This window comes from Coregonus lavaretus (assembly GCF_964263955.1).
Source record: "Coregonus lavaretus genome assembly, chromosome: 22".
NCBI classification, from domain to species: Eukaryota; Metazoa; Chordata; class Actinopteri; order Salmoniformes; family Salmonidae; genus Coregonus; species Coregonus lavaretus.
In genome coordinates this window covers 41902714-41918817 of record NC_140009.1, presented here as the reverse complement: position 1 = coordinate 41918817, position 16104 = coordinate 41902714, and positions in this window count along the sequence as shown.

Below are 16104 nucleotides of genomic sequence, written 5' to 3'. Positions count from 1 at the left end.
ACCAGGGGCGCAACTTTGGTTTTAGAAGTGGGGGGGAAATATTTTATTGTTATTATAATTTTTTTATTATCCTGTAGGATAAACACTCCAAACAGTCTACCCGACCGCTCGGAGACGTCCGCATGGTCCTTAAGCACACCGTTGCCTCGTTTTGTATCACATTCCAATGATAAAACTGGGAGGGACAAAAATCCCCCCGTCCCCCCCGTCCCCCGTCCCCAGTGAAAGTTGTGCCCCTGTCCTCCACAACCCTTTGCGCTGCTGTAGATGTGCTGTGTATCTTCCTAAAACTGCTTTGATTGGCTGTAAATAGACTGTTGACTGAGAAATAGTTAGCAACCTGTGTGTGCACCAGCCTTTCCAACACTTTGGAGACAGCACATAGAATTAACACTGGACGGTAGTTGGCCACATCCGATCTATCCCCTGACTTGTAGATTGGTGGATATAAGCCGTTTTCCATTGACGTGGGATCTCCACTTTTGAGATTGACAGATTGAGGATATGAGTCAGCCGCCATGGCATTTCTCTTTTTTTTAAATGTGCAATTCTTGTAAGCTATTACTGCAATATGAAGGAGTTAGTTATTTATTGTACTGGGACCAATGGCATGCCATGTTTTTTAAAGAACACCTTGTAAGAATGCCATGTAATGCTTATCAGTCTAATGATCTGATACACTTGTTGAAATTGAATAATAGAATATTAGTTTCAATTACTCAAGTTCTCAATTTTCTGATCCACTCGTTTAAATTGAATAATAGAAAACTGTTTGAATTTTACATTTCAAATTTTTCTACTCTGTAAAATTGAGATTTGGATAAAAATAAGTCAAATGTGCCTTTATTCGTTTGAAAAATGAAAGTTGAATTATTGGTGTGGCTGGGAAAACGGGGTGATTTCTAAGTAGGCTATGTGGTTCAAGTGGACGCTACCACTTCAATGTGGGGGAGATTAGCTTTGCCTACACTATACAATGCAGTATTAAATTAATGTGGTCCTTGGAGGCGAAGTCAAACATAGATACACACACACACACCAGAATGCCATACCATTCTAACGGCCATGTTGCGTTGTCAGGACACCGGGTGGAGTTAACTCTTGGTACTATCACTGACTGTGAAGACTGACCATGAAGAAGTTGCGTGCATCAGGCCCTGCAGGCTGCCCTTCGAATTCGCTACTATGTTATGCTCAATCCCCTGCGTATGCCAACACCTTGCATAGACAGTCTAACAGCTAGGCCTAGCCTATATGTCCAAACGGAATGTTAACTTACAAATCTGTGTGTAATGGAGTGGTGTTTTATGCACACGTCCAATGAAGTAGCCTCATAGACCTAGGCTTGGAGCTAGAAACACAAGCATTTCGCTACACCCGCAATAACATCTGTTAAACGTGTATGTGACCAATAAAATGTGATTTGATTTGATCATGTGAATGTAGCCTAATGCACGGATTGCGTCGTGAAGGAGAGCGCTTCCCTGTCGTGATCAAGGGCTGTGATGGACACCTTGCATAGCCACAGGGCACGGGTTTGAGTAAAGCCCCGTCTGAGACTGCAATTTTACGGTCCATTATTATAACCAATTACATGTCTTGAGTAGACACTAGCCTCTATACGATGAACAAGTAGCCGTTAGCGGTATAGCTGAGACGGATGCATAGCTTATAACGGAGACTATGTCCCTGTTTTGGGATAACCTATGCATGCCATCCTTGAAGACCTCATCGATAGATGCGTGAAAGGAGATTTTACGCTAGGCTACCAACCAAGTCATGTCAGATCAGTAATTATTTCTATAGCCTATGATCATTGATCATCATTAATCATCAAATACCATCTATATGCTGCTTTGCAGGAGTGGTCCTTGAGTTGCCTCTCCTCCAACAGACGCTTGCGTAAAATCCTTGCTTCACTCCTCCCGCAGCCATTGGATAGGCCTATAATGCCGTTATGCTATAGTCTAATTTACTTTCACTTGCCCACTGTAACCTACTGTTAGCCTACAGTGGGCAGCTATAGGTTTAGTCTGTGTTTTATAATGGGCTGCAAAATAGTGGTGTTGTAGCGAATTTGGAGGGCAGCTCAACATGGGACACGTACTCACTCATAGCTCCTGGTCTCCAGGATCCCAAAATAATTAGCCTTATTAGAAGGATAGTTGCCATAAGGGGGAAATACTGTTAGTAAAGCACCACGAATAATGTCATTAACCTCAACTCTAAAAGTCTAAGCCATTGGGGGGAAGGGGGGTACTAACATATGGAATTGTTTTAAGATGGTCATACCATGGATCATTTAGCTATTTGATTTAGAATTTTAGGTATCCGCCAAAAATATTATTTTATAAAATATTGAATTTGTCCTTTACTACTATAGCCCATAGAACCGCATTGAATAACACATTCATAAATGGCAAAATAGACAGTAAAAAAATTAATCATAAGGTATTGAAGTGTCTGTCCTATACAGTATCTAGGAGATATAAGAAAGCTCAGGATATATATATATATATATATATATATATATATATATATATATCTCACAAAAGTGAGTACACCCCTCACATTTTTTTAAATATTTGAGTATATCTTTTCATGTGACAACACTGAAGAAATGACACTTTGCTACAATGTAAAGTAGTGAGTGTACAGCTTGTATAACAGTGTGAATTTGCTGTCCCCTCAAAATAACACAACACACAGCCATTAATGTCTAAACCGCTGGCAACAAAAGTGAGTACACTCCTAAGTGAAAATGTCCAAATTGGGCCCAAAGTGTCAATATTTTGTGTGGCCACCATCATTTTCCAGCACTGCCTTAACCCTCTTGGGCATGGAGTTCACCAGAGCTTCACAGGTTGCCACTGGAGTCCTCTTCCACTCCTCCATGACGACATCACGGAGCTGGTGGATGTTAGAGACCTTGCACTACTCCACCTTCCGTTTGAGGATGCCCCACAGATGCTCAATAGGGTTTAGGTCTGGAGACATGCTTGGCCAGTCATTCACTTTTACCCTCAGCTTCTTTAGCATGGCAGTGGTCGTCTTGGAGGTGTGTTTGGGGTCGTTATCATGTTGGAATACTGCCCTGCGGCCCAGTCTCCGAAGGGAGGGGATCATGCTCTGCTTCAGTATGTCACAGTAAATGTTGGCATTCATGGTTCCCTCAATGAACTGTAGCTCCCCAGTGCCGGCAGCACTCATGCAGCCCCAGACCATGACACTCCCACCACCATGCTTGACTGTAGGCAAGACACACTTGTCTTTGTACTCCTCACCTGGTTGCCGCCACACACGCTTGACACCATCTGAACCAAATACGTTTATCTTGGTCTCATCAGACCACAGGACATGGTTCCAGTAATCCATGTCCTTAGTCTGCTTGTCTTCAGCAAACTGTTTGCGGGCTTTCTTGTGCATCATCTTTAGAAGAGGCTTCCTTCTGGGACGACAGCCATGCAGACCAATTTGATGCAGTGTCGGCATATGGTCTGAGCACTGACAGGCTGACCCCCCACCCCTTCAACCTCTGCAGCAATGCTGGCAGCACTCATACATCTATTTCCCTAAGACAACCTCTGGATATGACGCTGAGCACGTGCACTCAACTTCTTTGGTCGACCATGGCGAGGCCTGTTCTTAGTGGAACCTGTCCTGTTAAACCGCTGTATGGTCTTGGCCACCGTGCTGCAGCTCAGTTTCAGGGTCTTGGCAATCTTCTTATAGCCCAGGCCATCTTTATGTAGAGCAACAATTCTTTTTTTCAGATCCTCAGAGAGTTCTTTGCCATGAGGTGCCATGTTGAACTTCCAGTGACCAGTATGAGGGAGTGTGAGAGCGATGACACCAAATTTAACACATCTGCTCCCCATTCACACCTGAGACCTTGTAACACTAACGAGTCAAATGACACCGGGGAGGGAAAATGGCTAATTGGGCCCAATTTGGACATTTTCACTTAGGGATGTACTCACTTTTGTTGCCAGCGGTTTAGACATCAATGGCTGTGTGTTGAGTTATTTTGAGGGGACAGCAAATTTACACTGTTATACAAGTTGTACACTCACTACTTTACATTGTAGCAAAGTGTCATTTCTTCAGTGTTGTCACATAAAAAGATATACTCAAATATTTACAGAAATGTGAGGTGTGTACTCACTTTTGTGAGATACTGTATATACACACACTCACACACACACACACTACCGGTCAAAAGTTTTAGAACACCTACTCATTCAAGGGTTTTTCTTAATTTTTACTATTTTCTACATTGTAGAATAATGGTGAAGACATCAAAACTATGAAATAACTAATATGGAATCATGTAGTAACCAAAAAAGTGTTAAACAAATTGCCAACCTTTGCCATGCTGAGCACTTGTTGGCTTACATCTATTTAACCCCATATTTTTTGGGGCACAAAACCACCTCCGTACTTTCATTTGTTGGTATGAGATGCAATGCAAATAGTCCGGATAGCCATTTGATTAGCTGTTCAGGAGTCTTATGGCTTGGGGGTAGAAGCTGTTAAGAAGCCTTTTGGACCTAGACTTGGCGCTCCGGTACCGCTTGCCGTGCGGTAGCAGAGAGAACAGTCTATAACTAGGGTGGCTGGAGTCTTTGGCAGTTGTTAGGGCCTTCGTCTGACACCGCCTGGTATAGAGGTCCTGGATGGCAGGAAGCTTGGCCCCAGTGATGTACTGGGCCGTACGCACTACTCTAGTGCCTTGGGGTCGGAGGCCGAGCAGTTGCCATACCAGGCGGTGATGTAATCAGTCAGGATGCTCTCGATGTTGCAGCTGTAAAACTTTTTGAGGATCTGAGGACCCATGCCAAATCTTTTCAGAATCTACATGTATCTAATTATAGACAAGTTGACTAACAAATAGGCTTCCAACATGTAGGAAATTATAAGCAGAAACATATCTAAATCAGGCAAAATAAACATCCTGCACCCCCTTTCAAAAAATTGTTCCGCTGTCTCTGACTGTAGCCTGCAGCGCATAGGGTCAGGTGTGGGCCTCAGATTTTCACTTTATCAAATATAGTCGGGTGGTTGCGGATGGGTCATTAGCAATTGCGGGCGGGTGCAGGTGAACAAACAGCTGACCCGCGCACCAAACAGCTGACCCGCGCACCAAACAGCTGACCCGCGCACTGCTAGTGTGCACAGTGACGCCTATTATACATGCATGCACGCCAAATGTCTGCTCGTGTGTGTGTGTGTGTGTGTGTGTGTGTGTGTGTGTGTGAGAGAGAGATTTCTTCTACAAAGGACCCCATTCATTTACCACTTTGGATGAGCAGTGTCTCCCAGTTTTCCTGACTGCACCAAACTTAAATTTTTCAAATGACACAAGGGAAATTGGTTTCTATTTCTAAATTTTATGAATGGATCAGGACATTATGAAATTGAAACTAACATTATATTATTCAACTTGAAAGATCGTATTAGAACATTGGCTTGATAAGCGTTACATGCACCCTCCTTATTCAATTTTTTCATGTTTTGATTTTGTCTTTGTCATTTTCTCTGGTGTTTGATCTGTGGACAAATGTTAAACTCAACTAGCAGGTTGACAAGTTTTAATCAGAGTCTGGGAAACAAAGTAGCCATATCTAATCTCAGAGCTGTTTGTGTGTGCCAATCCGCACGCCTAGTCAAAAGGTTGGAATAACTTAAGCCTTTTAAAGTATTAATATATATTTGTTAATAGTGGGAGATTGCCTCCTGTTGACACAGCCAACTCACCAAACCAATGTTTAGCGGAGACCTTGTTGCGATTTTGTATTTAATTTAGCTGTAGCTAGCTAGCTGCATTGAAATCTTAATGTTTCATCCAATCACCCTGCAGTGTTAGCACAATGTACTGTAAACCGTCCGAGGATGAGGACAACAAAGGGATCATTGAAGTTAACTCTTGACATAATAGCATTATTTTATTAAAGATTTTATGTTATGTTATTTTTCTTGTACATACTTACAGGAACCAATGTCTTTGTCATAGACAATAGGATATGGTCTATGCCTTTGGCAGCAGAGTTAATGCTATAATTAAAATTATAAACTGGGTGGTTTGTGCCCTGAATGCTGATTGGCTGACAGCCGTTGTTTATCAGACCGTATACCACAGGTATGACAAAACATGTATTTTTACTGCTCTAAACTGGTAACCAGTTTATAATAGCAATAAGGTACCTCAGGGGTTTGTGATATATGGCCAATATACCACGGCTAAGGGCTGTGTCCAGGCACTCCGTGTAGCGTTGTGCGTAAGAAAAACCCTTAGCCGTGGTATATTGGCCATATACCACACCTCAGCGGGCCTTATTGCTTAATTATAATATTTTTATGGGATAACATAGTATCTAAAACGTTTTTAACAACTTTGTTTGTGTTCATATTGTACATTTTCTATAATGTATGGATTTTTGGTTCATGCATATCCACACTGACGTTGTTGTTGTTATTGACTATTTATTTAGAAGCTCTTGTCAGGTCCCAATTCTGCAGGGTCGTGTTCATAAGGCACCAAATGGAACAGAACAGCGTGAAACATGAAGGGGCTACCTGGACTTGTCCAATTTGGAAAAGCCTACTTTAGTTTTCTATTGCAAAAGGTTTTAAAACGTTGTCCGTTGCATTCCCTAATGAACACACCCCCAGGTTTAAATTCTCTTTACAGCCTCTGATGTTGACATAGATGTCATTAACAGGAAATATTAAATTGCATCTTTAGAAGTTAGAAGACACCCCTAAGTGATCAATTGACCAAATGTTGCACTCTCGCCCCTTGATAGAAATGTGTACAGCTATCCTGCCTCTTGGTCAGATTAATGTGATAATGAGTGTGTCTAACTTGCTTTGCTCCAATGTCAGTCATTAGCTAATGAATCCTGTATGTCGGTGTACAGGGAGAAATATATCACTGGTAACATTTACTTGTTCGAATTTCTCATCGCTGTACATACTTTATTTGCAATTTTATTTTGCCTGAAAAGAATTGTACAAAGTAGTTTTTGAATATTTCTTTTTAAAAGTAGTATTGTAAATTGAACTTTAACAAGCTAGTAAAATAAAATGCTATTCACAAAACATTGTGTTGAATTCTAAGGAGTAAGTATGAAGTACCCACACATTTTCTTGATACCAGGTAAATACCCTGATATATCAGTGTAAAAATAAGTGTTACCCCAAATTGTGACCCACTTTTCCGTTAAGCTGCCTCTTTTCTCAGGGGACCCTCCCTAAGAACACCTTCAGGCTCCATAATCATGGAGTCCACCACTTACTGCATTTAAACCAGTTGTGTGAGTAAAGGTCCATCATTGGTTTTACAGGCCAGGTTTAGGTGGTGGTCTTGGGGTGGGTGCACCATGGTAGTTATGGTTGCTTTTGTTCCAATTCCTACGCTATGCTGTCTCACCCTGGTGATGGAAATCCGCACAGACACACATGCAGAAACAACCACATCTTCACTCTTGCCTATGTCTAAGATTCTGTTTTGGATCATGTCGCCTACTGACCATTATAGGGGAGAAACATACATTTACATTTACATTTTAGTCATTTAGCAGACGCTCTTATCCAGAGCGACTTACAGGAGCAATTAGGGTTAAGTGCCTTGCTTAAGGGCACATCGACAGATTTTTCACCTAGTCGGCTCGGGGATTAGAACCAGCGACCTTTCGGTTACTGGCACAACGCTCTTACCCACTAAGCTACATGCCGCCTCGGCAGGGTGATTTGGTTTAAGTGTCCATTGTCTTGACTAAGGAAAACCGGACTCATGTTATACATATTGTATTACTGTGCAACATACAGTAAAAGCCTTAGGATATGCTCTCCCTCATAACGTGAGGGGAGTGAGGAACAAAACTTGAGTGATAGCAAATAGGGATATTGGAATGATTCTTGGATGGAGAAGCTCGATTTGTTTTAACAGCAAGTCATTGGGGGCTCTGCACTTGCATACAGTAATCTTGTCTACAATTTACAACTTGTTAATTAAAATTTAAGGTCATCCTAAGAAATCCATGTGCCATCACTCTAATGATAATAAACCATTAAGATATTGGAATGGAAACATTGGAGCAATTAAGGTATTGGTATTACTACACGTTTTGCTTCCTAGCGTACTTCATCACCATTCTATTTTTAACATAATTTTGCTTACGTTTTCCTATAGATTGTAAAATATTTAAAGCGCATTGCCCCCTACCCAGGCTTGTCAGATGGCCGGAAGAGAAAAGCCTATACAGTAGCCTATACTCATTGCAGATTCGCAATCGCATGAACATTGCAAGTGCTGTTCCAGGGGGACACCAACTGCCCTTACGAGCACATACACACCTCACCAGTGATGCCTCCCCGTGGCAACAAGATTAAAAACTCCCAGTTTGCGTTGCCTTGTCTTTAGAATGTTGCAGAAAAATTTCAACGGTGGAGTTTACCCAACTCAAGCCGGAGAGAAAAGGCACAAGGTCGGCTTTGTCGGATTGGACCCCGGGGCTCACAAATCAAGCAAGGACAGGGTGCAACTGATATCGGAATCAGAAAGCACAACACGGAGTAGGATACTATGCAGACGGAGGTTAAGTGCAGTAAGAGGTGGGAGAACTCAGAAGAAAAACCCCAGCTATAGGAAACTACAGAATGTTCTATATAATGTACTTGAAATACCGCGGGGATGGGTGTTTATCTACCACGCTTATGTGTAAGTAGCCTACCAAGCCACTTGGATATGGAACTAACTCATCATATAGGCTAGACAAGCATGATTATAATGAGTGCTATAGTTGGGGTAGACAGGCTATCATGTGTAGCTATTTGGGGTGTGAAGTTGGAGTTGTAGCCATTGTATTCGGCAGATAAAAACGGTTGAGCTGGAGTAGTGTGAATCACCCCTACCACAGCCCATATGCATGCTAAATGATAAATGGATAAAAAGCCTTGAGGGTTGCAATACATAGAAAATAGTTTAAGAGTAGATCTGCTCGGTCCGGGCAGGTGGGTGGTTTGCTTGGGTCATTGTGGTTCATTCAGTTGTGGTCGGGTTGGGTGTTTTATCTATCTCGTTCGGGTTGCTCATCTGGTCGGTTTGATCAATCCGCTTGATTTGATTGTTTTGTCTGACTCGTTTTGTACTCATCGAGGTCACTCGGTTGTTCGTCTGAACCGTTTGTTCAAATCGTTTGATTAATTTGTTCGTCCTGCTGGTCATTCTGTCTGATTCATTGTGATTCATTCAGTTGTGGTCGAGTTGGATGTTTCATCTGTCTCATTCAGGTTGCTCATCTGGACAGTCTGATCGATCTGTTTGATTCGATTACTCAATTCATTCATTCAATCATCGAGGTCGCTCGGTTGTTCATCTGAGGCATTTGTTCAATTCGATCGATTCATTTGATTCATCCTGCTGATCATTCAGTCTGGGTCGCTTCAGCGCGAGCGGCTGTCCATCGGTTTGGGCGATCAGAAAATAAATAAGAAGTCCTGCGAATACCGCTTTAAGTGGAAAGTGTATCACTAAAAGGACTGCATAGGTAGGCATAAGAAGTCCCGCGAATACCGCTCTAGGCGTGTCGAGGAAGTGAATCGCTTAGAGGGCTGCATAGGTGGGCAAAACTCCTGTATAATACCGCTTTTCTTGTGTTGAGGAAGTGAATCAGGAAAGGGGCTGAATTTGCAGGTCGCTTAAGAAAGCGTATGGAAGGGTGAGAGTGCAAGTGAGTGTGAAAAGAATTCTGCTCTGGTGGGGAAAGGTTTGCGCACCTCTTCTGGACCGTTGCTTAAGTGTAACCTGGTGGAGGGGTCGGCACCCGGTCTGCACCAGGGGGAAAAGGGTGAATGCATGTGTGTTTGAAATACTGAAAATAAAAAATAAAAGTGTGAAAGTTTCTGTCTTTGGTGGGGAAAGGTTTGCGCACCTCTTCTGGACCACTGCTTAAGTGTAGCATGGTAGAGAGGACCCACCCGGTCTCAAACTAAGAGAGGAAGAGTGAACGGTGTGCGAAAGCCCATGAAAGTACTAGGGTTAAGTTAAGAAAAACACAAGCAAAGGAAAGATTCATGAGGTGTTCCACACAAAAGAAAACTGGACATCAGGAAAGATAAGAGAAAAACCAAACATATATTTATGATAACTAGATATTCAGTGCCCTTGAGCAAGGCACTTAACCCTAATTGCTCCTGTAAGTCGCTCTGGATAAGAGCGTCTGCTAAATGACTAAAATGTAATGTAAAAATGTTGGGTAATAGGAGAAATACACAAGGGGAAGATTCATGAGGTGTTCCACACAAGAGAAAAGTGGACATCAGGAGATATGACAAATAACCAAACACACATTTATGATAAATAAGTTCTGGCTAAAATAATCAAAGGCACGAACAGATCAACAATAAGAGAAAAGCAGGTACCAATACAAAAAGGGGAAAAAAATAGGACGAATATTAAAATAGATCCCCCTCCAAAAAAAAGGGGGTTGAACTTGGGACTGGCATTGGGGAGTTCAAAAATACAGGCCATAAATATGAATAAAACGGTGGTAGAAATCCTGAGTGCTAGGTATCCCCTACACAAGGGAGAAATAATAGAAACGTCAAAAAAAAAATGGCCAGAAGGAGGAACGTTTGACGTCTCAGTGTGTGAGGAAATGGAAACACTAATAAAAAACGATAAAACAAAAGACACAGGAAAGAAGAGGAAGGCCAAAAGAGAAAAAGAAGTACTCAACATGTTTAAAATAGAGGGAGAAGGACTGCTAAAGAACATACAAGAAGCCAGAAACATGTTGAGAAAGGATGATGAGAAAACAAACAGAAAGAAAGTGGACTGGTCCACGGGACCTCCGCCATACACCGGTGGACAATATCCCCAGGTGTCCAGAGTAGTATCAATTAAAGGAGAAATAGAAATGGAAGAAGAAAGAAATCCTTTTACATCTTCCCAAAGGAGAGAAAAGGACCCGAAAAAAAGCAGGAAGAATCAAACAAAGGGCAGAAACACAGCCAAACAGATTGGACTGCTATGGAGGGTTAAGGGAGGCTTTAGAGAAAATGAAGATGACAAAAGAAGACAATGGGGAATCTCCGGATGAAGATATGACAACTATCGAAGCAACAAACAAACTAATAGGAAGAGAAATAGACAAAATGATGAGAAAATCTATGAAAAAGGGAGCGAGAACAGAGCTGGGTTAGACAACAGACTGACAGGGAACTAGAGGAGGAGGAAGAAAGAGCAACGGCTGAAATATGGGGGGGTCTGGAACCAAGAAGTAAGGGAGGAAAGAGTGCGGAATAGGAGAACACTGAAAAATATGAGGGGCAATATCCAATCTTAATAAAAGGTACGCAGGCACATTATGTTCCATGGCGATCGCAGGACCTGGAAGGATTGGTTGCCCGCCTGCCAGATTTGCTTGATGGGGCAGGAAAATGGATAAGAACCTTTGAGGAGCAAACCATGGGAAACTGCTGGCTGTGCGGGATCTGAAGGCACTGTTGGCAAGCGTGGTAGGAAAGGCAAAAATTGAGGATGTACTGAGGAACAGTGACCTGGGGAGAGAAGTGAGTGACCCGCAAGGAGACAGGATGGACTTTGACTCACACCGCCCTGAAGTCTGGCGAGCACTGAGACTGGAATATCCGGCGAGAATTGATCCCAAGTCACTAAAAGGGGGAACACTGGGGGAAACTGAGAATCCAGCTGCCTACCTACACGAACAGATGAAACGATGGAGACTGGAAACAGAACGAGACCCAGAAGGGGACCCACTAATGACAACTCTGTTCCGTAATCATGGTAGCATCCACATTAATGTAGAAGTGTTTAGAAACATATTCTATTCTTATTTACAATAAAAGTGACTCCAAAATGTTACTACATTATTTACCATTAATTTCTATTGGGCACAAAATAATCTGAAACACACCCAAAATAAACAGCAAATGCATACAACAAGTTTGTATTGTCACAAGCTTGATGTAATCATTGCGGGCTAGGAATATGGGACCAAATACTAAACTTTTGACTACTTTAATACACATATTAGAGAATTTGTCCCTGTACTTTTGGTCCCCTAAAATGGGGGGCTAAGCACACAAAGTGCTGTAATTTCTAAACGTTTAACCCGATATGGATGACAATACCCCCCATCCAGATAGCATTTGCTATGAAGACTGTTCGTACTGCATGGAAACCAGAGTTTGGCCCCCAAGACGAGGTTCCTCTCATCATTATCCATACCCGAGCCATCTCTCCCTGGTACCTTACATTACACAAACCCCAACTCATTCTATGGAATGCATGCTCAGTCAGACCGGAGCCATCTTCCTCACATGAATGGAATGTGGCTTGTTAGGTTTATCACCTAAGGCATCGTAAATCTACTGTCAGTGTTAACACACACATGAGAGTTTCTAAGAACCCTATTCTATTGCAGTAAACAACCATTTGATGCAATAACAGTATTATAACATAAATTCTAACCAATAAGGAGAGACTTTGTTAATTCTTCAAACAATCAATACTTTATTATACAAATTGCAATAACGAAGCTGGTCGACCCCACACTCTTGAGCGTGATACCGAGGCTTAAAATCGTACAGAGAATACAGGGCCTTATATAGCAGACCTAGAAATGCTTAGTCATGGCTGGTTCCACCCCTCCCCGGAGGATCAGGGCATCATAAGCTATTTTGTTTTCTTCTTGTGGCCAGGTGTATTGGGTGTGTGAGGTTATAGGCACAAACAAGTGATAACGGCAGTTTCGTTACTCCTTTCTCTACCAAGCTAGCATCTGTTCTCTTCTATCTCCCCACAGCTGTGCCCTTGGAAGATATGAGAAGAAACAGGATGGGCTAAGACACTGTGGTCACTTCTCAGAGGCTCTTTGTCTTATGCCATGTGACCAGGTTACTCAGAAGCAAAGAGAAATTGAAACAATACAGGTCTATCTGTTCCTCAAGTTTATCTCTATCTCGAGTGGCAAGTTACCTCTGAGTCGCCCCATGTCCTTGACGATAGGCCCAGACCAGCTGCAGGGAGCAGAAAGAGAGAACCATCCTTTCTCAGAAGCACATTATTGCAAGTTCTGAAAATGTCTTTACCAATGTTAAGCATATAGTTGTTAACTATCGATATATACAGTGGGGGAAAAAAGTATTTAGTCAGCCACCAATTGTGCAAGTTCTCCCACTTAAAAAGATGAGAGAGGCCTGTGATTTTCATCATAGGTACACGTCAACTATGACAGACAAAATGAGAAAAAATAATCCAGAAAATCAAATTGTAGGATTTTTAATGAATTTATTTGCAAATTATGGTGGAAAATAAGTAGTTGGTCAATAACAAAAGTTTCTCAATACTTTGTTTTATACCCTTTGTTGGCAATGACACAGGTCAAACGTTTTCTGTAAGTCTTCACAAGGTTTTCACACACTGTTGCTGGTAATTTGGCCCATTCCTCCATGCAGATCTCCTCTAGAGCAGTGATGTTTTGGGGCTGTCGCAGGGCGACACAGACTTTCAACTCCCTCCAAAGATTTTCTATGGGGTTGAGATCTGGAGACTGGCTAGGCCACTCCAGGACCTTGAAATGCTTCTTACGAAGCCACTCCTTCGTTGCCCGGGCGGTGTGTTTGGGATCATTGTCATGCTGAAAGACCCAGCCACATTTCATCTTCAATGCCCTTGCTGATGGAAGGAGGTTTTCACTCAAAATCTCACGATACATGGCCCCATTCATTCTTTCCTTTACACGGATCAGTCGTCCTGGTCCCTTTGCAGAAAAACAGCCCCAACGCATGATGTTTCCACCCCCATGCTTCACAGTAGGTATGGTGTTCTTTGGATGCAACTCAGCATTCTTTGTCCTCCAAACACGACGAGTTGAGTGTTTACCAAAAAGTTCTATTTTGGTTTCATCTGACCATATGACATTCTCCCAATCCTCTTCCTGATCATCCAAATGCACTCTAGCAAACTTCAGACGGGCCTGGACATGTACTGGCTTAAGCAGGGGGACACGTCTGGTACTGCAGGATTTCAGTCCCTGGCGGCGTAGTGTGTTACTGATGGTAGGCTTTGTTACTTTGGTCTCAGCTCTCTGCAGGTCATTCACTAGGTCCCCCCGTGTGGTTCTGGGATTTTTGCTCACCATTCTTGTGATCATTTTGACCCCACGGGGTGAGATCTTGCGTGGAGCCCCAGATCGAGGGAGATTATCAGTGGTCTTGTATGTCTTCCATTTCCTAATAATTGCTCCCACAGTTGATTTCTTCAAACCAAGCTGCTTACCTATTGCAGATTCAGTCTTCCCAGCCTGGTGCAGGTCTCCAATTTTTTTTCTGGTGTCGTTTGACAGCTCTTTGGTCTTGGCCATAGTGGAGTTTGGAGTGTGACTGTTTAAGGTTGTGGACAGGTGTCTTTTATACTGATAACAAGTTCAAACAGGTGCCATTAATACAGGTAACGAGTGGAGGACAGAGGAGCCTCTTAAAGAAGAAGTTACAGGTCTGTGAGAGCCAGAAATCTTGCTTGTTTGTAGGTGACCAAATACTTATTTTCCACCATAATTTGCAAATAAATTCATAAAAAATCCTACAATGTGATTTTCTGGATTTTTTTTCTCCATTTGTCTGTCATAGTTGACGTGTACCTATGATGAAAATTACAGTCCTCTCTCATCTTTTTAAGTGGGAGAACTTGCACAATTGGTGGCTGACTAAATACTTGTTTTTACCCACTGTAGTAAACAGGGAAGGTAAATGCGTATATTTTCATAAAGCTTTTATGCAATGAATTATTGCATAAAAGCAATAATTCATTGCATGGGTTCCTGCATGTGACCGACTGCTATAGCACGGGCTCAGCCTCCTTCCAAGAAACATAGCACTGTCTCCCATTTCAACCTCCAACACATATCCTAAGCATTATACAAATTTGTCTGGGGAGGTCATGATACACAGTCACCTGCACGAACCCATGAAGAAAAACAAAAGATGCATACAATTTATAAACTCATCAAAAAAAGAAACATCCTCTCACTGTCAACTGCGTTTATTTTCAGCAAACTTAACATGTGTAAATATTTGTGTGAACATAACAAGATTCAACAACTGAGACATAAACTGTTCCACAGACATGTGACTGACAGAAATGGAATAATGTGTCCCTGAACAAAGTAGGGGTCAAAATCAAAAGTAACAGTCAGTATCTGTATGAAAATGAATGCACTCACTAACTGTAAGTCGCTCTGGATAAGAGCGTCTGCTAAATGACTAAAATGTAAATGTAAATCTGGTGTGGCCACCAGCTGCATTAAGTACTGCAGTGCATCTCCTCCTCATGGACTGCACCAGATTTGCCAGTTCTTGCTGTGAGATGTTACCCCACTCTTCCACCAAAGCACCTGCAAGTTCACAGACATTTCTGGGGGGGAATGGCCCTAGCCCTTACCCTCCGATCCAACAGGTCCCAGATGTGCTCAATGGGATTGAGATCCGGGCTCTTCGCTGGCCATGGCAGAACACTGACATTCCTGTCTTGCAGGAAGTCATGCACAGAACGAGCAGTATGGCTGGTGGCATTGTCATGCTGGAGGGTCATGTCAGGATGAGCCTGCAGGTAGGGTACCACATGAGGGAGGAGGATATCTTCACTGTAACGCACAGCGTTGAGATTGCCTGAATGACAACACGCTCAGTCCGATGATGATGTGACACACCGCCCCAGACCATGACGGACCCTCCACCTCTAAATCGATCCCACTCCAGAGTACAGGCCTCGGTGTAACGCTCATTCCTTCAACGATAAACGCAAATCCGAATATCACCCCTGGTGAGACAAAACCGTGACTCGTCAGTAAAGAGCACTTTTTGCCAGTCCTGTCTGGTCCAGCGACGGTGGGTTTGTGCCCATAGGCGACGTTGTTGCCGGTGATGTCTGGTGAGGACCTGCCTTACAACAGGCCTACAGGCCCTCAGTCCAGCCTCTCTCAGCCTATTGCGGACAGTCTGAGCACTGATGGAGGGATTGTGCGTTCCTGGTGTAACTCGGGCAGTTGTTGTTGCCATCCTGTACCTGTCCCGCAG